The following is a 23,549-nucleotide window of genomic DNA, read 5'->3' as shown; positions in this document are numbered from 1 at the left end:
GATCCTTTCCCTGTTTCGTAGGGAAAGAATTCCCGGCGTTCCCGTCGCATCTCAAGAGGAGGCGCTCTCCACAGGAAAGGCGAGAGGAACTCCAGGGTCGTGACACCATTCCAAGAGTCCCCCAGATGTGTCAGTCCATTCCAGAGGAACCTGTTTTCCCTGCACTTCCTTGACGTTCAAGCTGAGGATCGACTCCCACCACGTTTGCACGTTAGACAGCCCTGTGGGAAAGCCTCGTGGGAAAGCCTCGTGGGAAAGAATCGAGGGAAAACCATAGATCCTTTGATGCACGCGGCGGACTGCTTGACACTGCTGCTACAGCTCTGGAGGAAAGCGCAAGTGCATGCCCGCATTCGAGACGAGGACTGACTCCCCTGGGGAGACTCTAGAAGTACCCCAAGATCCATGTCAGCACTGGAGAGGAATCCTCACTTTCGGAACCCGAATCCACACAAGGTCTTAGGCCCCGGCATCGACGGGAGAAGAATCCCAAAGGGCCCCCTAGGAACTCGCATGGGGACTGGCCTTTCCTTAGGCCACCAGAGCGGGTCCCTGCGGTCCCCGTCGTATGTCGAGAGCACCTGCCGCAACTCGAGAAAATCCAGGAGGTTTTGCCCTCCAGGCGAGATGAGGCCCATTTCCGCTGAGGCTTCTCGAGGCTAATCACATCTAACCACTGGAACTTCCAAAGGGTCCTTCACACCCTTGCTGCAACTCAAGAAGTTCCCCGACATACCCGTCTCCACTCGAGAGGAAGCACGAGGGTCCCGCACACATCCAGGGGAGCCCCGTGTCCGCCTCCCAGCTCGAGATGAGGGATCCTTTCACTGTTTTGTAGGGAAAGATTTCCCGGCGTTCCCTTCGCATCTCAAGAGGAGGCGCTCTCCACAGGAAAGGCGAGAGGAACTCCAGGTCGTGCCACCATTCCAGGAGTCCCCCAGATATGTCAGTCCATTCCAGAGGAACCTGTTTTCCATGCACTGCCTTGACGTTCAAGCCGAGGATCGACTCCCACCACGTGTGCACGTGGGACAGCCCTGTGGGAAAGCCTCGTGGGAAAGCCTCGTGGGAAAGACTCGAGGGAAAACCATAGATCCTTTGATCCACGCGGCGGACTGCGTGACACTGCTGCTACTGCTCTGGAGGATAGCGCAAGTGCATGCCCGCATTCGAGACGAGGACTGACTCCCCTGGGGATACTCCAGAAGTACCCCAAGATCCATGTCAGCACTGGAGAGGAATCCTCAGGTTCCGGCCCCGACTCCACACAAGGTCTTAGGCCCCGGCATCGACGGGAGAGGAATCCAGAGAGGCCCCTGAGGAAGTCGCATGGGGACGGGCCTTTCCTGAGGCCACCAGAGCGGGTCCCTGAGGTCCCCGTCGTAAGTCGAGAGCACCTGCCGCAACTCGAGAAAATCCAGGAGGTTTTGCCCTCCAGGCGAGATGAGGCCCATTTCCGCTGAGGCTTCTCGAGGCTAATCACATCTAACAACTGGAACTTCCAAAGGGTCCTTCACACCCTTGCTGCAACTCAAGAAGTTCCCCGACATACCCGTCTCCACTCGAGAGGAAGCACGTGGGGTCCCGCACACATCCAGGGGAGCCCCGTTTCCGCCTCCTAGCTCGAGATGAGGGATCCTTTCCCTGTTTCGTAGGGAAAGAATTCCCGGCGTTCCCGTCGCATCTCAAGAGGAGACGCTCTCCACAGGAGAGGCGAGAGGAACTCCTGGGTCGTGCCAACATTCCAAGAGACCCCCAGATGTGTCACTCCATTCCAGAGGAACCTGTTTTCCCTGCACTGCCTTGACGTTCAAGCCGAGGATCGACTCCCACCACGTGTGCACGTGGGACAGCCCTGTGGGAAAGCCTCGTGGGAAAGCCTCGTGGGAAAGACTCGAGGGAAAACCATAGATCCTTTGATCGACGCGGCGGACTGCGTGACACTGCTGCTACCGCTCTGGAGGAAAGCGCAAGTGCATGCCCGCATTCGAGTCGAGGACTGACTCCCCTGGGTAGACTCCATAAGTACCCCAGGATCCATGTCAGCACTGGAGAGTAATCCTCAGTTTCCGGCCCCGACTCCACACAAGGTCTTAGGCCCCGGCATCGAAGGGAGAGGAATCCCGAGAGGCCTCCGAGGAACTCGCATGGGGACTGGCCTTTCCTGAGGCCACCAGAGCGGGTCCCCGAGGACCCCGTCGTAAGTCGAGAGCACCTGCCGCAACTCGAGAAAATCCAGGAGGTTTTGCCCTCCAGGCGAGATGAGGCCCATTTCCGCTGAGGCTTCTCGAGGCTAATCACATCTAACCACTGGAACTTCCAAAGGGTCCTTCACACCCTTGCTGCAACTCAAGAAGTTCCCCGACATACCCGTCTCCCCTCGAGAGGAAGCACAAGTGTCCCGCACACATCCAGGGGAGACCCGTTTCCGCCTCCCACCTCGCGATGAGGGATCCTTTCCCTGTTTCGTAGGGAAAGAATTCCCGGCGTTCCCGTCGCATCTCAAGAGGAGGCGCTCTCCACAGGAAAGGCGAGAGGAACTCCAGGGTCGTGCCACCATTCCAAGAGTCCCCCAGATGTGTCAGTCCATTCCAGAGGAACCTGTTTTCCCTGCACTGCCTTGACGTTCAAGCTGAGGATCGACTCCCACCACGTTTGCACGTTAGACAGCCCTGTGGGAAAGCCTCGTGGGAAAGCCTCGTGGGAAAGACTCGAGGGAAAACCATAGATCCTTTGATGCACGCGGCGGACTGCTTGACACTGCTGCTACAGCTCTGGAGGAAAGCGCAAGTGCATGCCCGCATTCGAGACGAGGACTGACTCCCCTGGGGAGACTCTAGAAGTACCCCAAGATCCATGTCAGCACTGGAGAGGAATCCTCACTTTCGGAACCCGAATCCACACAAGGTCTTAGGCCCCGGCATCGACGGGAGAAGAATCCCTAAGGGCCCCCTAGGAACTCGCATGGGGACTGGTCTTTCCTTAGGCCACCAGAGCGGGTCCCTGCGGTCCCCGTCGTATGTCGAGAGCACCTGCCGCAACTCGAGAAAATCCAGGAGTTTTTGCCCTCCAGGCGAGATGAGGCCCATTTCCGCTGAGGCTTCTCGAGGCTAATCACATCTAACCACTGGAACTTCCAAAGGGTCCTTCACACCCTTGCTGCAACTCAAGAAGTTCCCCGACATACCCGTCTCCACTCGAGAGGAAGCACGTGGGGTCCCGCACACATCCAGGGGAGCCCCGTTTCCGCCTCCTAGCTCGAGATGAGGGATCCTTTCCCTGTTTCGTAGGGAAAGAATTCCCGGCGTTCCCGTCGCATCTCAAGAGGAGACGCTCTCCACAGGAGAGGCGAGAGGAACTCCTGGGTCGTGCCAACATTCCAAGAGACCCCCAGATGTGTCACTCCATTCCAGAGGAACCTGTTTTCCCTGCACTGCCTTGACGTTCAAGCCGAGGATCGACTCCCACCACGTGTGCACGTGGGACAGCCCTGTGGGAAAGCCTCGTGGGAAAGCCTCGTGGGAAAGACTCGAGGGAAAACCATAGATCCTTTGATCCACGCGGCGGACTGCGTGACACTGCTGCTACCGCTCTGGAGGAAAGCGCAAGTGCATGCCCGCATTCGAGTCGAGGACTGACTCCCCTGGGTAGACTCCAGAAGTACCCCAGGATCCATGTCAGCACTGGAGAGTAATCCTCAGGTTCCGGCCCCGACTCCACACAAAGTCTTAGGCCCCGGCATCGAAGGGAGAGGAATCCCGAGAGGCCTCCGAGGAACTCGCATGGGGACTGGCCTTTCCTGAGGCCACCAGAGCGGGTCCCCGAGGTCCCCGTCGTAAGTCGAGAGCACCTGCCGCAACTCGAGAAAATCCAGGAGGTTTTGCCCTCCAGGCGAGATGAGGCCCATTTCCGCTGAGGCTTCTCGAGGCTAATCACATCTAACCACTGGAATTTCCAAAGGGTCCTTCACACCCTTGCTGCAACTCAAGAAGTTCCCCGACATACCCGTCTCCCCTCGAGAGGAAGCACAAGGGTCCCGCACACATCCAGGGGAGCCCCGTTTCCGCCTCCCACCTCGAGATGAGGGATCCTTTCCCTGTTTCGTAGGGAAAGAATTCCCGGCGTTCCCGTCGCATCTCAAGAGGAGGCGCTCTCCACAGGAAAGGCGAGAGGAACTCCAGGGTCGTGCCACCATTCCAAGAGTCCCCCAGATGTGTCAGTCCATTCCAGAGGAACCTGTTTTCCCTGCACTGCCTTGACGTTCAAGCTGAGGATCGACTCCCACCACGTTTGCACGTTAGACAGCCCTGTGGGAAAGCCTCGTGGGAAAGCCTCGTGGGAAAGACTCGATGGAAAACCATAGATCCTTTGATGCACGCGGCGGACTGCGTGACACTGCTGCTACAGCTCTGGAGGAAAGCGCAAGTGCATGCCCGCATTCGAGACGGGGACTGACTCCCCTGGGGAGACTCTAGAAGTACCCCAAGATCCATGTCAGCACTGGAGAGGAATCCTCACTTTCGGAACCCGAATCCACACAAGGTCTTAGGCCCCGGCATCGACGGGAGAAGAATCCCTAAGGGCCCCTAGGAACTCGCATGGGGACTGGTCTTTCCTTAGGCCACCAGAGCGGGTCCCTGCGGTCCCCGTCGTATGTCGAGAGCACCTGCCGCAACTCGAGAAAATCCAGGAGTTTTTGCCCTCCAGGCGAGATGAGGCCCATTTCCGCTGAGGCTTCTCGAGGCTAATCACATCTAACCACTGGAACTTCCAAAGGGTCCTTCACACCCTTGCTGCAACTCAAGAAGTTCCCCGACATACCCGTCTCCAATCGAGAGGAAGCACGTGGGGTCCCGCACACATCCAGGGGAGCCCCGTTTCCGCCTCCTAGCCCGAGATGAGGGATCCTTTCCCTGTTTCGTAGGGAAAGAATTCCCGGCGTTCCCGTCGCATCTCAAGAGGAGGCGTTCTCCACAGGAAAGGCGAGAGGAACTCCAGGGTCGTGGCACCATTCCAAGAGACCCCCAGATGTGTCAGTCCATTCCAGAGGAACCTGTTTTCCCTGCACTGCCTTGACGTTCAAGCCGAGGATCGACTCCCACCACGTGTGCACGTGGGACAGCCCTGTGGGAAAGCCTCGTGGGAAAGCCTCGTGGGAAAGATTCGAGGGCAAACCATAGATCCTTTGATCCACGCGGTGGACTGCGTGACACTGCTGCTACCGCTCTGGAGGAAAGCGCAAGTGCATGCCCGCATTCGAGACGAGGACTGACTCCCCTGGGGAGACTCCAGAAGTACCCCAAGATCCATGTCAGCACTGGAGAGGAATCCTCAGGTTTCGGCCCCGACTCCACACAAGGTCTTAGGCCCCGGCATCGACGGGAGAGGAATCCCGAGAGGCCCCCGAGGAACTCGCATGGGGACTGGCCTTTCCTGAGGCCACCAGAGCGGGTCCCTGAGGTCCCCGTCGTAAGTCGAGAGCACCTGCCGCAACTCGAGAAAATCCAGGAGGTTTTGCCCTCCAGGCGAGATGAGGCCCATTTCCGCTGAGGCTTCTCGAGGCCAATCACATCTAACCACTGGAACATCCAAAGGGTCCTTCACACCATTGCTGCAACTCAAGAAGTTCCCCGTCATACCCGTCTCCACTCGAGAGTAAGCACGTGGGGTCCCGCACACACCCAGGGGAGCCCCGTTTCCGCCTCCTAGCTCGAGATGAGGGATCCTTTCCCTGTTTCGTAGGGAAAGAATTCCCGGCGTTCCCGTCGCATCTCAAGAGGAGGCGCTCTCCACAGGAAAGGCGAGAGGAACTCCAGGGTCGTGACACCATTCCAAGAGTCCCCCAGATGTGTCAGTCCATTCCAGAGGAACCTGTTTTCCCTGCACTGCCTTGACGTTCAAGCCGAGGATCGACTCCCACCACGTGTGCACGTGGGACAGCCCTGTGCGAAAGCCTCGTGGGAAAGCCTCGTGGGAAAGACTCGAGGGAAAACCATAGATCCTTTGATCCACGCGGCGGACTGCGTGACACTGCTGCTAACGCTCTGGAGGAAAGCGCAAGTGCATGCCCGCATTATAGACGAGGACTGACTCCCCTGGGGAGACTCCAGAAGTACCCCAAGATCCATGTCAGCACTGGAGAGGAATCCTCAGGTTCCGGCCCCGACTCCACACAAGGTCTTAGGCCCCGGCATCGACGGGAGAGGAATCCCGAGAGGCCCCCGAGGAACTCGCATGGGGACTGGCCTTTCCTGAGGCCACCAGAGCGGGTCCCTGAGGTCCCCGTCGTAAGTCGAGAGCACCTGCCCCAACTCGAGAAAATCCAGGAGGTTTTGACCTCCAGGCGAGATGAGGCCCATTTCCGCTGAGGCTTATCGAGGCCAATCACATCTAACAAGTGGAACTTCCAAAGGGTCCTTCACACCCTTGCTGCAACTCAAGAAGTACCCCGACATACCCGTCTGCAATCGAGAGGAAGCACGTGGTGTCCCGCACACATCCAGGGGAGCCACGTTTCCGCCTCCTAACTCGAGATGAGGGATCCTTTCCCTGTTTCGTAGGGAAAGAATTCCCGGCGTTCCCGTCGCATCTCAAGAGGAGGCGCTCTCCACAGGAAAGGCGAGAGGAACTCTAGGGTCATGCCACCATTCCAAGAGTCCCCCAGATGTGTCAGTCCATTCCAGAGGAACCTGTTTTCCCTGCACTGCCTTGACGTTCAAGCCGAGGATCGACTCCCACCACGTGCGGACGTGGGACAGCCCTGTGGGAAAGCCTCGTGGGAAAGCCTCGTGGGAAAGACTCGAGGGAAAACCATAGATCCTTTGATCCACGCGGCGGACTGCGTGACACTGCTGCTACCGCTCTGGAGGAAAGCGCAAGTGCATGCCCGCATTCGAGACGAGGACTGACTCCCCTGGGGAGACTCCAGAAGTTACCCAAGATCCATGTCAGCACTGGAGAGGAATCCTCAGGTTCCGGCCCCGACTCTGCACAAGGTCTTAGGCCCTGGCATCGACGGGAGAGGAATCCCGAGAGGCCCCCGAGGAACTCGCATGGGGACTGGCCTTTCCTGAGGCCACCAGAGCGGGTCCCTGAGGTCCCCGTCGTAAGTCGAGAGCACCTGCCGCAACTCGAGAAAATCCATGAGGTTTTGCCCTCCAGGCGAGATGAGGCCCATTTCCGCTGAGGCTTCTCGAGGCCAATCACATCTAACCACTGGAACTTCCAAAGGGTCCTTCACACCCTTGCTGCAACTCAAGAAGTTCCCCGACACACCCGTCTGCACTCGAGAGGAAGCACGTGGGTCCCGCACACATCCACGGGAGCCCCGTTTCCGCCTCCTAGCTCGAGATGAGGGATCCTTTCCCTGTTTCGAAGGGAAAGAATTCCCGGCGTTCCCGTCGCATCTCAAGAGGAGGCGCTCTCCACAGGAAAGGCGAGAGGAACTCCAGGGTCGTGCCACCATTCCAAGAGTCCCCCAGATGTGTCAGTCCATTCCAGAGGAACCTGTTTTCCCTGCACTTCCTTGACGTTCAAGCCGAGGATCGACTCCCACCACGTGTGCACGTGGGACAGCCCTGTGGGAAAGCCTCGTGGGAAAGCCTCGTGGGAAAGACTCGAGGGAAAACCATAGATCCTTTGATCCACGCGGCGGACTGCGTGACACTGCTGCTACCGCTCTGGAGGAAAGCGCAAGTGCATGCCCGCATTCGAGACGAGGACTGACTCCCCTGGGGAGACTCCAGAAGTACCCCAAGATCCATGTCAGCACTGGAGAGGAATCCTCAGGTTCCGGCCCCGACTCCACACAAGGTCTTAGGCCCTGGCATCGACGGGAGAGGAATCCCGAGAGGCCCCCGAGGAACTCGCATGGGGACTGGCCTTTCCTGAGGCCACCAGAGCGGGTCCCTGAGGTCCCCGTCGTAAGTCGAGAGCACCTGCCGCAACTCGAGAAAATCCAGGAGGTTTTGCCCTCCAGGCGAGATGAGGCCCATTTCCGCTGAGGCTTCTCGAGGCCAATCACATCTAACCACTGGAACTTCCAAAGGGTCCTTCACACCCTTGCTGCAACTCAAGAAGTTCCCCGACACACCCGTCTGCACTCGAGAGGAAGCACGTGGGTCCCGCACACATCCACGGGAGCACCGTTTCCGCCTCCTAGCTCGAGATGAGGGATCCTTTCCCTGTTTCGTAGGGAAAGAATTCCCGGCGTTCCCGTCGCATCTCAAGAGGAGGCGCTCTCCACAGGAAAGGCGAGAGGAACTCCAGGGTCGTGCCACCATTCCAAGAGTCCCCCAGATGTGTCAGTCCATTCCAGAGGAACCTGTTTTCCCTGCACTGCCTTGACGTTCAAGCCGAGGATCGACTCCCACCACGTGTGCACGTGGGACAGCCCTGTGGGAAAGCCTCGTGGGAAAGCCTCGTGGGAAAGACTCGAGGGAAAACCATAGATCCTTTGATCCACGCGGCGGACTGCGTGACACTGCTGCTACCGCTCTGGAGGAAAGCGCAAGTGCATGCCCGCATTCGAGACGAGGACTGACTCCCCTGGGGAGACTCCAGAAGTACCCCAAGATCCATGTCAGCACTGGAGAGGAATCCTCAGGTTCCGTCCCCGACTCCACACAAGGTCTTAGGCCCTGGCATCGACGGGAGAGGAATCCCGAGAGGCCCCCGAGGAACTCGCATGGGGACTGGCCTTTCCTGAGGCCACCAGAGCGGGTCCCTGAGGTCCCCGTCGTAAGTCGAGAGCACCTGCCGCAACTCGAGAAAATCCAGGAGGTTTTGCCCTCCAGGCGAGATGAGGCCCATTTCCGCTGAGGCTTCTCGAGGCCAATCACATCTAACCACTGGAACTTCCAAAGGGTCCTTCACACCACTGCTGCAACTCAAGAAGTTCCCCGACATACCCGTCTTCACTCGAGAGGAAGCACGTGGTGTCCCGCACACATCCAGGGGAGCCCCGTTTACGCCTCCTAGCTCGAGATGAGGGATCCTTTCCCTGTTTCGTAGGGAAAGAATTCCCGGCGTTCCCGTCGCATCTCAAGAGGAGGCGCTCTCCACAGGAAAGGCGAGAGGAACTCCAGGGTCGTGCCACCATTCCAAGAGACCCCCAGATGTGTCAGTCCATTCCAGAGGAACCTGTTTTCCCTGCACTGCCTTGACGTTCAAGCCGAGGATCGACTCCCACCACGTGTGCCCGTGGGACAGCCCTGTGGGAAAGCCTCGTGGGAAAGCCTCGTGGGAAAGACTCGAGGGAAAACCATAGATCCTTTGATCCACGTGGCGGACTGCGTGACACTGCTGCTACCGCTCTGGAGGAAAGCGCAAGTGCATGCCCGCATTCGAGACGAGGACTGACTCCCCTGGGGAGACTCCAGAAGTACCCCATGATCCATGTCAGCACTGGAGAGGAATCCTCAGGTTCCGGCCACGACTCCACACAAGGTCTTAGGCCCCGGCATCGACGGGAGAGGTATCCCGAGAGGCCCCCGAGGAACTCGCATGGGGACTGGCCTATCCTGAGGCCACCAGAGCGGGTCCCTGAGGTCCCCGTCGTAAGTCGAGAGCACCTGCCGCAACTCGAGAAAATCCAGGAGGTTTTGCCCCCCAGGCGAGATGAGGCCCATTTCCGCTGAGGCTTCTCGAGGACAATCACATCTAACCACTGGAACTTCCAAAGGGTCCTTCACACCATTGCTGCAACTCAAGAAGTTCCCCGACATACTCGTCTCCACTCGAGAGGAAGTACGTGGTGTCCCGCACACATCCAGGGGAGCCCCGTTTCCGCCTCCTAGCTCGAGATGAGGGATCCTTTCCCTGTTTCGTAGGGAAAGAATTCCAGGCGTTCCCGTCGCATCTCAAGAGGAGGCGCTCTCCACAGGAAAGGCGAGAGGAACTCCAGGGTCGTGACACCATTCCAAGAGTCCCCCAGATGTGTCAGTCCATTCCAGAGGAACCTGTTTTCCCTGCACTGCCTTGACGTTCAAGCCGAGGATCGACTCCCACCACGTGTGCACGTGGGACAGCCCTGTGGGAAAGCCTCGTGGGAAAGCCTCGTGGGAAAGACTCGAGGGAAAACCATAGATCCTTTGATCCACGCGGCGGACTGCGTGACACTGCTGCTACCGCTCTGGAGGAAAGCGCAAGTGCATGCCCGCATTCGAGACGAGGACTGACTCCCCTGGGGAGACTCCAGAAGTACCCCAAGATCCATGTCAGCACTGGAGAGGAATCCTCAGGTTCCGGCCCCGACTCCACACAAGGTCTTAGGCCCCGGCATCGACGGGAGAGGAATCCCGATAGGCCCCCGAGGAACTCGCATGGGGCTGGCCTTTCCTGAGGCCAGCAGAGCGGGTCCCTGAGGTCCCCGTCGTAAGTCGAGAGCACCTGCCGCAACTCGAGAAAATCCAGGAGGTTTTGCCCTCCAGGCGAGATGAGGCCCATTTCCGCTGAGGCTTCTCGAGGCCAATCACATCTAACCACTGGAACTTCCAAAGGGTCCTTCACACCACTGCTGCAACTCAAGAAGTTCCCCGACATACCCGTCTCCACTCGAGAGGAAGCACGTGGGTCCCGCACACATCCAGGGGAGCCCCGTTTCCGCCTCCTAGCTCGAGATGAGGGATCCTTTCCCTGTTTCGTAGGGAAAGAATTCCCGGCGTTCCCGTCGCATCTCAAGAGGAGGCTCTCTCCACAGGAAAGGCGAGAGGAACTCCAGGGTCGTGTCACCATTCCAAGAGTCCCCCAGATGTGTCAGTCCATTCCAGAGGAACCTGTTTTCAATGCACTGCCTTGACGTTCAAGCCGAGGATCGACTCCCACCACGTGTGCACGTGGGACAGCCCTGTGGGAAAGCCTCGTGGGAAAGCCTCGTGGGAAAGACTCGAGGGAAAACCATAGATCCTTTGATCCACGCGGCGGACTGCGTGACACTGCTGCTACCGCTCTGGAGGAAAGCGCAAGTGCATGCCCGCATTCGGGACGAGGACTGACTCCCCTGGGGAGACTCCAGAAGTACCCCAAGATCCATGTCAGCACTGGAGAGGAATCCTCAGGTTCCGGCCCCGACTCCACACAAGGTCTTAGTCCCCGGCATCGACGGGAGAGGAATCCCGAGAGGCCTCCGAGGAACTCGCATGGGGCTGGCCTTTCCTGAGGCCACCAGAGCGGGTCCCTGAGGTCCCCGTCGTAAGTCGAGAGCACCTGCCGCAACTCGAGAAAATCCAGGAGGTTTTGCCCTCCAGGCCAGATGAGGCCCATTTCCGCTGAGGCTTCTCGAGGCCAATCACATCTAACCACTGGAACTTCCAAAGGGTCCTTCACACCATTGCTGCAACTCAAGAAGTTCCCCGACATACCCGTCTCCACTCGAGAGGAAGCACGTGGTGTCCCGCACACATCCAGGGGAGCCCCGTTTCCGCCTCCTAGCTCGAGATGAGGGATCCTTTCCCTGTTTCGTAGGGAAAGAATTCCCGGCGTTCCCGTCGCATCTCAAGAGGAGGCGCTCTCCACAGGAAAGGCGAGAGGAACTCCAGGGTCGTGCCACCATTCCAAGAGTCCCCCAGATGTGTCAGTCCATTCCAGAGGAACCTGTTTTCCCTGCACTGCCTTGACGTTCAAGCCGAGGATCGACTCCCACCACGTGTGCACGTGGGACAGCCCTGTGGGAAAGCCTCGTGGGAAAGCCTCGTGGGAAAGACTCGAGGGAAAACCATAGATCCTTTGATCCACGCGGCGGACTGCGTGACACTGCTGCTACCGCTCTGGAGGAAAGCGCAAGTGCATGCCCGCATTCGAGACGAGGACTGACTCCCCTGGGGAGACTCCAGAAGTACCCCAAGATCCATGTCAGCACTGGAGAGGAATCCTCAGGTTCCGTCCCCGACTCCACACAAGGTCTTAGGCCCTGGCATCGACGGGAGAGGAATCCCGAGAGGCCCCCGAGGAACTCGCATGGGGACTGGCCTTTCCTGAGGCCACCAGAGCGGGTCCCTGAGGTCCCCGTCGTAAGTCGAGAGCACCTGCCGCAACTCGAGAAAATCCAGGAGGTTTTGCCCTCCAGGCGAGATGAGGCCCATTTCCGCTGAGGCTTCTCGAGGCCAATCACATCTAACCACTGGAACTTCCAAAGGGTCCTTCACACCACTGCTGCAACTCAAGAAGTTCCCCGACATACCCGTCTCCACTCGAGAGGAAGCACGTGGGTCCCGCACACATCCAGGGGAGCCCCGTTTCCGCCTCCTAGCTCGAGATGAGGGATCCTTTCCCTGTTTCGTAGGGAAAGAATTCCCGGCGTTCCCGTCGCATCTCAAGAGGAGGCGCTCTCCACAGGAAAGGCGAGAGGAACTCCAGGGTCGTGTCACCATTCCAAGAGTCCCCCAGATGTGTCAGTCCATTCCAGAGGAACCTGTTTTCAATGCACTGCCTTGACGTTCAAGCCGAGGATCGACTCCCACCACGTGTGCACGTGGGACAGCCCTGTGGGAAAGCCTCGTGGGAAAGCCTCGTGGGAAAGACTCGAGGGAAAACCATAGATCCTTTGATCCACGCGGCGGACTGCGTGACACTGCTGCTACCGCTCTGGAGGAAAGCGCAAGTGCATGCCCGCATTCGGGACGAGGACTGACTCCCCTGGGGAGACTCCAGAAGTACCCCAAGATCCATGTCAGCACTGGAGAGGAATCCTCAGGTTCCGGCCCCGACTCCACACAAGGTCTTAGTCCCCGGCATCGACGGGAGAGGAATCCCGAGAGGCCTCCGAGGAACTCGCATGGGGCTGGCCTTTCCTGAGGCCACCAGAGCGGGTCCCTGAGGTCCCCGTCGTAAGTCGAGAGCACCTGCCGCAACTCGAGAAAATCCAGGAGGTTTTGCCCTCCAGGCCAGATGAGGCCCATTTCCGCTGAGGCTTCTCGAGGCCAATCACATCTAACCACTGGAACTTCCAAAGGGTCCTTCACACCATTGCTGCAACTCAAGAAGTTCCCCGACATACCCGTCTCCACTCGAGAGGAAGCACGTGGTGTCCCGCACACATCCAGGGGAGCCCCGTTTCCGCCTCCTAGCTCGAGATGAGGGATCCTTTCCCTGTTTCGTAGGGAAAGAATTCTAGGCGTTCCCGTCGCATCTCAAGAGGAGGCGCTCTCCACAGGAAAGGCGAGAGGAACTCCAGGGTCGTGCCACCATTCCAAGAGTCCCCCAGATGTGTCAGTCCATTCCAGAGGAACCTGTTTTCCCTGCACTGCCTTGACGTTCAAGCCGAGGATCGACTCCCACCACGTGTGCACGTGGGACAGCCCTGTGGGAAAGCCTCGTGGGAAAGCCTCGTGGGAAAGACTCGAGGGAAAACCATAGATCCTTTGATCCACGCGGCGGACTGCGTGACACTGCTGCTACCGCTCTGGAGGAAAGCGCAAGTGCATGCCCGCATTCGAGACGAGGACTGACTCCCCTGGGGAGACTCCAGAAGTACCCCAAGATCCATGTCAGCACTGGAGAGGAATCCTCAGGTTCCGGCCCCGTCTCCACACAAGGTCTTAGGCCCCGGCATCGACGGGAGAGGAATCCCGAGAGGCCCCCGAGGAACTCGCATGGGGCTGGCCTTTCCTGAGGCCAGCAGAGCGGGTCCCTGAGGTCCCCGTCGTAAGTCGAGAACACCTGCCGCAACTCGAGAAAATCCAGGAGGTTTTGCCCTCCAGGCGAGATGAGGCCCATTTCCGCTGAGGCTTTTCGAGGCCAATCACATCTAACCACTGGAACTTCCAAAGGGTCCTTCACACCCTTGCTGCAACTCAAGAAGATCCCCGACATACCCGTCTTCACTCGAGAGGAAGCACGTGGTGTCCCGCACACATCCAGGGGAGTCCCGTTTCCGCCTCCTAGCTCGAGATGAGGGATCCTTTCCCTGTTTCGTAGGGAAAGAATTCCCGGCGTTCCCGTCGCATCTCAAGAGGAGGCGCTCTCCACAGGAAAGGCGAGAGGAACTCCAGGGTCGTGCCACCATTCCAAGAGTCCCCCAGATGTGTCAGTCCATTCCAGAGGAACCTGTTTTCCCTGCACTGCCTTGACGTTCAAGCCGAGGACGACTCCCACCACGTGTGCCCGTGGGACAGCCCTGTGGGAAAGCCTCGTGGGAAAGCCTCGTGGGAAAGACTCGAGGGAAAACCATAGATCCTTTGATCCACGTGGCGGACTGCGTGACACTGCTGCTACCGCTCTGGAGGAAAGCGCAAGTGCATGCCCGCATTCGAGACGAGGACTGACTCCCCTGGGGAGACTCCAGAAGTACCCCAAGATCCATGTCAGCACTGGAGAGGAATCCTCAGGTTCCGGCCCCGACTCCACACAAGGTCTTAGGCCCCGGCATCGACGGGAGAGGAATCCCGAGAGGCCCCCGAGGAACTCGCATGGGGACTGGCCTTTCCTGAGGCCACCAGAGCGGATCCCTGAGGTCCCAGTCATAAGTCGAGAGCACCTGCCCTAACTCGAGAAAATCCAGGAGGTTTTGCCCTCCAGGCCAGATGAGGCCCATTTCCGCTGAGGCTTCTCGAGGCCAATCACATCTAACCACTGGAACTTCCAAAGGGTCCTTCACACCATTGCTGCAACTCAAGAAGTTCCCCGACATACCCGTCTCCACTCGAGAGGAAGCACGTGGGGTCCCGCACACATCCAGGGGAGCCCCGTTTCCGCCTCCTAGCTCGAGATGAGGGATCCTTTCCCTGTTTCGTAGGGAAAGAATTCCCGGCGTTCCCGTCGCATCTCAAGAGGAGGCGCTCTCCACAGGAAAGGCGAGAGGAACTCCAGGGTCGTGCCACCATTCCAAGAGTCCCCTAGATATGTCAGTCCATTCCAGAGGAATCTTTTTTCCCTGGACTGCCTTGACGTTCAAGCCGAGGATCGACTCCCACCACGTGTGCACGTGGGACAGCCCTGTGGGAAAGCCTCGTGGGAAAGCCTCGTGGGAAAGACTCGAGGGAAAACCATAGATCCTTTGATCCACGCGGTGGACTGCGTGACACTGCTGCTACCGCTCTGGAGGAAAGCGCAAGTGCATGCCCGCATTCGAGACGAGGACTTACTCCCCTGGGGAGACTCCAGAAGTACCCCAAGATCCATGTCAGCACTGGAGAGGAATCCTCAGGTTCCGGCCCCGACTCCACACAAGGTCTTAGGCCCCGGCATCGACGGGAGAGGAATCCCGAGAGGCCCCCGAGGAACTCGCATGGGGACTGGCCTTTCCTGAGGCCACCAGAGCGGGTCCCTGAGGTCCCCGTCATAAGTCGAGAGCACCTGCCGCAACTCGAGAAAATCCAGGAGGTTTTGCCCTCCAGGCGAGATGAGGCCCATTTCCGCTGAGGCTTCTCGAGGCCAATCACATCTAACCACTGGAACTTCCAAAGGGTCCTTCACACCCTTGCTGCAACTCAAGAAGTTCCCCGACAACCCGTCTGCACTCGAGAGGAAGCACCTGGTGTCCCGCACACATCCAGGGGAGCCCCGTTTCCGCCTCCTAGCTCGAGATGAGGGATCCTTTCCCTGTTTCGTAGGGAAAGAATTCCCGGCGTTCCCGTCGCATCTCAAGAGGAGGCGCTCTCCACAGGAAAGGCGAGAGGAACTCCAGGGACATGCCACCATTCCAAGAGTCCCCCAGATGTGTCAGTCCATTCCAGAGGAACCTGTTTTCCCTGCACTGCCTTGACGTTCAAGCCGAGGATCGACTCCCACCACGTGTGCACGTGGGACAGCCCTGTGGGAAAGCCTCGTGGGAAAGCCTCGTGGGATAGACTCGAGGGAAAACCATAGATCCTTTGATCCACGCGGCGGACTGCGTGACACTGCTGCTACCGCTCTGGAGGAAAGCGCAAGTGCATGCCCGCATTCGAGACGAGGACTGACTCCCCTGGGGAGACTCCAGAAGTACCCCAAGATCCATGTCAGCACTGGAGAGGAATCCTCAGGTTCCGGCCCCGACTCCACACAAGGTCTTAGGCCCTGGCATCGACGGGAGAGGAATCCCGAGAGGCCCCCGAGGAACTCGCATGGGGACTGGCCTTTCCTGAGGCCACCGGAGCGGTTCCCTGAGGTCCCCGTCGTAAGTCTAGAGCACCTGCCGCAACTCGAGAAAATCCAGGAGGTTTTGCCCTCCAGGCGAGATGAGGCCCATTTCCGATGAGGCTTCTCGTGGCCAATCACATCTAACCACTGGAACTTCCAAAGGGTCCTTCACACCATTGCTGCAACTCAAGAAGTTCCCCGACATACCCGTCTGCACTCGAGAGGAAGCACGTGGGTTCCCGCATACATCCAGGGGAGCCCCGTTTCCGCCTCCTAGCTCGAGATGAGGGATCCTTTCCCTGTTTCGTAGGGAAAGAATTCCCGGCGTTCCCGTCGCATCTCAAGAGGAGGCGCTCTCCACAGGAAAGGCGAGAGGAACTCCAGGGTCGTGACACCATTCCAAGAGTCCCCCAGATGTGTCAGTCCATTCCAGAGGAACCTGTTTTCCCTGCACTGCCTTGACGTTCAAGCCGAGGATCGACTCCCACCACGTGTGCACGTGGGACAGCCCTGTGGGAAAGCCTCGTGGGAAAGCCTCGTGGGAAAGACTCGAGGGAAAAGCATAGATCCTTTGATCCACGCGGCGGACTGCGTGACACTGCTGCTACCGCTCTGGAGGAAAGCGCAAGTGCATGCCCGCATTCGAGACGAGGACTGACTCCCCTGGGGAGACTCCAGAAGTACCCCAAGATCCATGTCAGCACTGGAGAGGAATCCTCAGGTTCCGGCCCCGACTCCACACAAGGTCTTAGGCCCCGGCATCGACGGGAGAGGAATCCCGAGAGGCCCCCGAGGAACTCGCATGGGGACTGGCCTTTCCTGAGGCCACCAGAGCGGATCCCTGAGGTCCCAGTCATAAGTCGAGAGCACCTGCCCCAACTCGAGAAAATCCAGGAGGTTTTGCCCTCCAGGCGAGATGAGGCCCATTTCCGCTGAGGCTTCTCGAGGCCAATCACATCTAACCACTGGAACTTCCAAAGGGTCCTTCACACCCTTGCTGCAACTCAAGAAGATCCCCGACACACCCGTCTGCACTCGAGAGGAAGCACGTGGGGTCCCGCACACATCCAGGGGAGCCCCGTTTCCGCCTCCTAGCTCGAGATGAGGGATCCTTTCCCTGTTTCCTAGGGAAAGAATTCCCGGCGTTCCCGTCGCATCTCAAGAGGAGGCGCTCTCCACAGGAAAGGCGAGAGGAACTCCAGGGTCGTGCCACCATTCCAAGAGTCCCCCAGATGTGTCAGTCCATTCCAGAGGAACCTGTTTTCCCTGCACTGCCTTGACGTTCAAGCCGAGGATCGACTCCCACCACGTGTGCACGTGGGACAGCCCTGTGGGAAAGCCTCGTGGGAAAGCCTCGTGGGAAAGACTCGAGGGAAAACCATAGATCCTTTGATCCACGCGGCGGACTGCGTGACACTGCTGCTACCGCTCTGGAGGAAAGCGCAAGTGCATGCCCGCATTCGAGACGAGGACTGACTCCCCTGGGGAGACTCCAGAAGTACCCCAAGATCCATGTCAGCACTGGAGAGGAATCCTCAGGTTCCGGCCCCGACTCCACACAAGGTCTTAGGCCCCGGCATCGACGGGAGAGGAATCCCGGGGGCCCCCGAGGAACTCGCATGGGGCTGGCCTTTCCTGAGGCCACCAGAGCGGCTCCCTGAGGTCCCCGTCGTAAGTCGAGAGCACCTGCCGCAACTCGAGAAAATCCAGGAGGTTTTGCCCTCCAGGCCAGATGAGGCCCATTTCCGCTGAGGCTTCTCGAGGCCAATCACATCTAACCACTGGAACTTCCAAAGGGTCCTTCACACCATTGCTGCAACTCAAGAAGATCCCCGACATACCCATCTTCACTCGAGAGGAAGCACGTGGGGTCCCGCACACATCCAGGGGAGCCCCGTTTCCGCCTCCTAGCTCGAGATGAGGGATCCTTTCCCTGTTTCCTAGGGAAAGAATTCCCGGCTTTCCCGTCGCATCTCAAGAGGAGGCGCTCTCCACAGGAAAGGCGAGAGGAACTCCAGGGTCGTGCCACCATTCCAAGAGTCCCCCAGATGTGTCAGTCCATTCCAGAGGAACCTGTTTTCCCTGCACTGCCTTGACGTTCAAGCCGAGGATCGACTCCCACCACGTGTGCACGTGGGACAGCCCTGTGGGAAAGCCTCGTGGGAAAGCCTCGTGGGAAAGACTCGAGGGAAAACCATAGATCCTTTGATCCACGCGGCGGACTGCGTGACACTGCTGCTACCGCTCTGGAGGAAAGCGCAAGTGCATGCCCGCATTCGAGACGAGGACTGACTCCCCTGGGGAGACTCCAGAAGTACCCCAAGATCCATGTCAGCACTGGAGAGGAATCCTCAGGTTCCGGCCCCGACTCCACACAAGGTCTTAGGCCCCGGCATCGACGGGAGAGGAATCCCGAGAGGCCCCCGAGGAACTCGCATGGGGCTGGCCTTTCCTGAGGCCACCAGAGCGGGTCCCTGAGGTCCCCGTCGTAAGTCGAGAGCACCTGCCGCAACTCGAGAAAATCCAGGAGGTTTTGCCCTCCAGGCGAGATGAGGCCCATTTCCGCTGAGGCTTCTCGAGGCCAATCACATCTAACCACTGGAACTTCCAAAGGGTCCTTCACCCCCTTGCTGCAACTCAAGAAGTTCCCCGACATACCCGTCTTCACTCGAGAGGAAGCACGTGGTGTCCCGCACACATCCAGGGGAGCCCCGTTTACGCCTCCTAGCTCGAGATGAGGGATCCTTTCCCTGTTTCGTAGGGAAAGAATTCCCGGCGTTCCCGTCGCATCTCAAGAGGAGGCGCTCTCCACAGGAAAGGCGAGAGGAACTCCAGGGTCGTGCCACCATTCCAAGAGACCCCCAGATGTGTCAGTCCATTCCAGAGGAACCTGTTTTCCCTGCACTGCCTTGACGTTCAAGCCGAGGATCGACTCCCACCACGTGTGCCCGTGGGACAGCCCTGTGGGAAAGCCTCGTGGGAAAGCCTCGTGGGAAAGACTCGAGGGAAAACCATAGATCCTTTGATCCACGTGGCGGACTGCGTGACACTGCTGCTACCGCTCTGGAGGAAAGCGCAAGTGCATGCCCGCATTCGAGACGAGGACTGACTCCCCTGGGTATCCTCCAGAAGTACCCCAAGATCCATGTCAGCACTGGAGAGGAATCCTCAGGTTCCGGCCACGACTCCACACAAGGTCTTAGGCCCCGGCATCGACGGGAGAGGAATCCCGAGAGGCCCCCGAGGAACTCGCATGGGGACTGGCCTTTCCTGAGGCCACCAGAGCGGGTCCCTGAGGTCCCCGTCGTAAGTCGAGAGCACCTGCCGCAACTCGAGAAAATCCAGGAGGTTTTGCCCTCCAGGCGAGATGAGGCCCATTTCCGCTGAGGCTTCTCGAGGCCAATCACATCTAACCACTGGAACTTCCAAAGGGTCCTTCACACCATTGCTGCAACTCAAGAAGTTCCCCGACATACCCGTCTTCACTCGAGAGGAAGCACGTGGGGTCCCGCACACATCCAGGGGAGCCACGTTTCCGCCTCCTAGCTCGAGATGAGGGATCCTTTCCCTGTTTCGTAGGGAAAGAATTCCCGGCGTTCCCGTCACATCTCAAGAGGAGGCGCTCTCCACAGGAAAGGCGAGAGGAACTCCAGGGTCGTGCCACCATTCCAAGAGTCCCCCAGATGTGTCAGTCCATTCCAGAGGAACCTGTTTTCCCTGCACTGCCTTGACGTTCAAGCCGAGGATCGACTCCCACCACGTGTGCCCGTGGGACAGCCCTGTGGGAAAGCCTTGTGGGAAAGTCTCGTGGGAAAGACTCGAGGGAAAACCATAGATCCTTTGATCCACGTGGCGGACTGCGTGACACTGCTGCTACCGCTCTGGAGGAAAGCGCAAGTGCATGCCCGCATTCGAGACGAGGACTGACTCCCCTGGGTATCCTCCAGAAGTACCCCAAGATCCATGTCAGCACTGGAGAGGAATCCTCAGGTTCCGGCCCCGACTCCACACAAGGTCTTAGGCCCTGGCATCGACGGGAGAGGAATCCCGAGAGGCCCCCGAGGAACTCGCATGAGGACTGGCCTTTCCTGAGGCCACCAGAGCGGGTCCCTGAGGTCCCCGTCGTAAGTCGAGAGCACCTGCCGCAACTCGAGAAAATCCAGGAGGTTTTGCCCTCCAGGCGAGATGAGGCCCATTTCCGCTGAGTCTTCTCGAGGCTAATCACATCTAACCACTGGAACTTCCAAAGGGTCCTTCACACCATTGCTGCAACTCAAGAAGTTCCCCGACATACCCGTCTCCACTCGAGAGGAAGCACGTGGGGTCCCGCACACATCCAGGGGAGCCCCGTTTCCGCCTCCTAGCTCGAGATGAGGGATCCTTTCCCTGTTTCGTAGGGAAAGAATTCCCGGCGTTCCCGTCGCATCTCAAGAGGAGGCGCTCTCCACAGGAAAGGCGAGAGGAACTCCAGGGTCATGCCACCATTCCAAGAGTCCCCCAGATGTGTCAGTCCATTCCAGAGGAACCTGTTTTCCCTGCACTGCCTTGACGTTCAAGCCGAGGATCGACTCCCACCACGTGTGCACGTGGGACAGCCCTGTGGGAAAGCCTCGTGGGAAAGCCTCGTGGGAAAGACTCGAGGGAAAAGCATAGATCCTTTGATCCACGCGGCGGACTGCGTGACACTGCTGCTACCGCTCTAGAGGAAAGCGCAAGTGCATGCCCGCATTCGAGACGAGGACTGACTCCCCTGGGGAGACTCCAGAAGTACCCCAAGATCCATGTCAGCACTGGAGAGGAATCCTCAGGTTCCGGCCCCGACTCCACACAAGGTCTTAGGCCCCGGCATCGACGGGAGAGGAATCCCGAGAGGCCCCCGAGGAACTCGCATGGGGACTGGCCTTTCCTGAGGCCACCAGAGCGGGTCCCTGAGGTCCCCGTCGTAAGTCGAGAGCAACTGCCGCAACTCGAGAAACTCCACGAGGTTTTGCCCTCCAGGCGAGATGAGGCCCATTTCCGCTGAGGCTTCTCGAGGCCAATCACATCTAACCACTGGACCTTCCAAAGGGTCGTTCACACCCTTGCTGCAACTCAAGAAGTTCCCCGACATACCCGTCTCCACTCGAGAGGAAGCACGTGGTGTCCCGCACACATCCAGGGGAGCCCCGTTTCCGCCTCCTAGCTTGAGATGAGGGATTCTTTCCCTGTTTCGTAGGGAAAGAATTCCCGGCGTTCCTGTCGCATCTCAAGAGGAGGCGCTCTCCACAGGAAAGGCGAGAGGAACTCCAGGGTCGTGCCACCATTCCAAGAGTCCCCCAGATGTGTCAGTCCATTCCAGAGGAACCTGTTTTACCTGCACTACCTTGACGTTCAAGCCGAGGATCGACTCCCACCACGTGTGCACGTGGGACAGCCCTGTGGGAAAGCCTCGTGGGAAAGCCTCGTGGGAAAGACTCGAGGGAAAACCATAGATCCTTTGATCCACGCGGCGGACTGCATGACACTGCTGCTACCGCTCTGGAGGAAAGCGCAAGTGCATGCCCGCATTCGAGACGAGGACTGACTCCCCTGGGGAGACTCCAGAAGTACCCCAAGATCCATGTCAGCACTGGAGAGGAATCCTCAGGTTCCGGCCCCGACTCCACGCAAGGTCTTAGGCCCCGGCATCTACAGGAGAGGAATCCCGAGACGCCCCCGAGGAACTCGCTTGGGGACTGGCCTTTCCTGAGGCCACCAGAGCGGGTCCCTGAGGTCCCCGTCGTAAGTCGAGAGCACCTGCCGCAACTCGAGAAAATCTAGGAGGTTTTGCCCTCCAGGCGAGATGAGGCCCATTTCCGCTGAGGCTTCTCGAGGCCAATCACATCTAACCACTGGAACTTCCAAAGGGTCCTTCACACCATTGCTGCAACTCAAGAAGTTCCCCGACATACCCGTCTCCACTCGAGAGGAAGCACGAGGGTCCCGCACACATCCAGGGGAGCCCCGTTTCCGCCTCCTAGCTCGAGATGAGGGATCCTTTCCCTGTTTCGTAGGGAAAGAATTCCCGGCGTTCCCGTCGCATCTCAAGAGGAGGCGCTCTCCACAGGAAAGGCGAGAGGAACTCCAGGGTCGTGACACCATTCCAAGAGTCCCCCAGATGTGTCAGTCCATTCCAGAGGAACCTGTTTTCTCTGCACTGCCTTGACGTTCAAGCCGAGGATCGACTCCCACCACGTGTGCACCTGGGACAGCCCTGTGGGAAAGCCTCGTGGGAAAGCCTCGTGGGAAAGACTCGAGGGAAAACCATAGATCCTTTGATCCACGCTGCGGACTGCGTGACACTGCTGCTACCGCTCTGGAGGAAAGAGCAATGCATGCCCGCATTCGAGACGAGGACTGACTCCCCTGGGGAGACTCCAGAAGTACCCCAAGATCCATGTCAGCACTGGAGAGGAATCCTCAGGTTCCGGCCACGACTCCACACAAGGTCTTAGGCCCCGGCATCGACGGGAGAGGAATCCCGAGAGGCCCCCGAGGAACTCGCATGGGGACTGGCCTTTCCTGAGGCCACCAGAGCGGGTCCCTGAGGTCCCCGTCGTAAGTCGAGAGCACCTGCCGCAACTCGAGAAAATCCAGGAGGTTTTGCCCTCCAGGCGAGATGAGGCCCATTTCCGCTGAGGCTTCTCGAGGCCAATCACATCTAACCACTGGAACTTCCAAAGGGTCCTTCACACCATTGCTGCAACTCAAGAAGTTCCCCGACATACCCGTCTCCACTCGAGAGGAAGCACGAGGGTCCCGCACACATCCAGGGGAGCCCCGTTTCCGCCTCCTAGCTCGAGATGAGGGATCCTTTCCCTGTTTCGTAGGGAAAGAATTCCCGGCGTTCCCGTCGCATCTCAAGAGGAGGCGCTCTCCACAGGAAAGGCGAGAGGAACTCCAGGGTCGTGACACCATTCCAAGAGTCCCCCAGATGTGTCAGTCCATTCCAGAGGAACCTGTTTTCCCTGCACTGCCTTGACGTTCAAGCCGAGGATCGACTCCCACCACGTGTGCACGTGGGACAGCCCTGTGGGAAAGCCTCGTGGGAAAGCCTCGTGGGAAAGACTCGAGGGAAAACTATAGATCCTTTGATCCACGCTGCGGACTGCGTGACACTGCTGCTACCGCTCTGGAGGAAAGCGCAATGCATGCCCGCATTCGAGACGAGGACTGACTCCCCTGGGGAGACTCCAGACGTACCCCAAGATCCATGTCAGCACTGGAGAGGAATCCTCAGGTTCCGGCCCCGACTCCACACAAGGTCTTAGGCCCCGGCATCGACGGGAGAGGAATCCCGAGAGGCCCCCGAGGAACTCGAATGGGGACTGGCCTTTCCTGAGGCCACCAGAGCGGTTCCCTGAGGTCCCCGTCGTAAGTCGAGAGCACCTGCCGCAACTCGAGAAAATCCAGGAGGTTTTGCCCTCCAGGCGAGATGAGGCCCATTTCCGCTGAGGCTTCTCGAGGCTAATCAC

This window comes from Ovis canadensis, chromosome 17 (genome assembly GCF_042477335.2).
Source record: "Ovis canadensis isolate MfBH-ARS-UI-01 breed Bighorn chromosome 17, ARS-UI_OviCan_v2, whole genome shotgun sequence".
NCBI lineage: Eukaryota > Metazoa > Chordata > Mammalia > Artiodactyla > Bovidae > Ovis > Ovis canadensis.
This window is presented reverse-complemented; position numbering follows the sequence as displayed.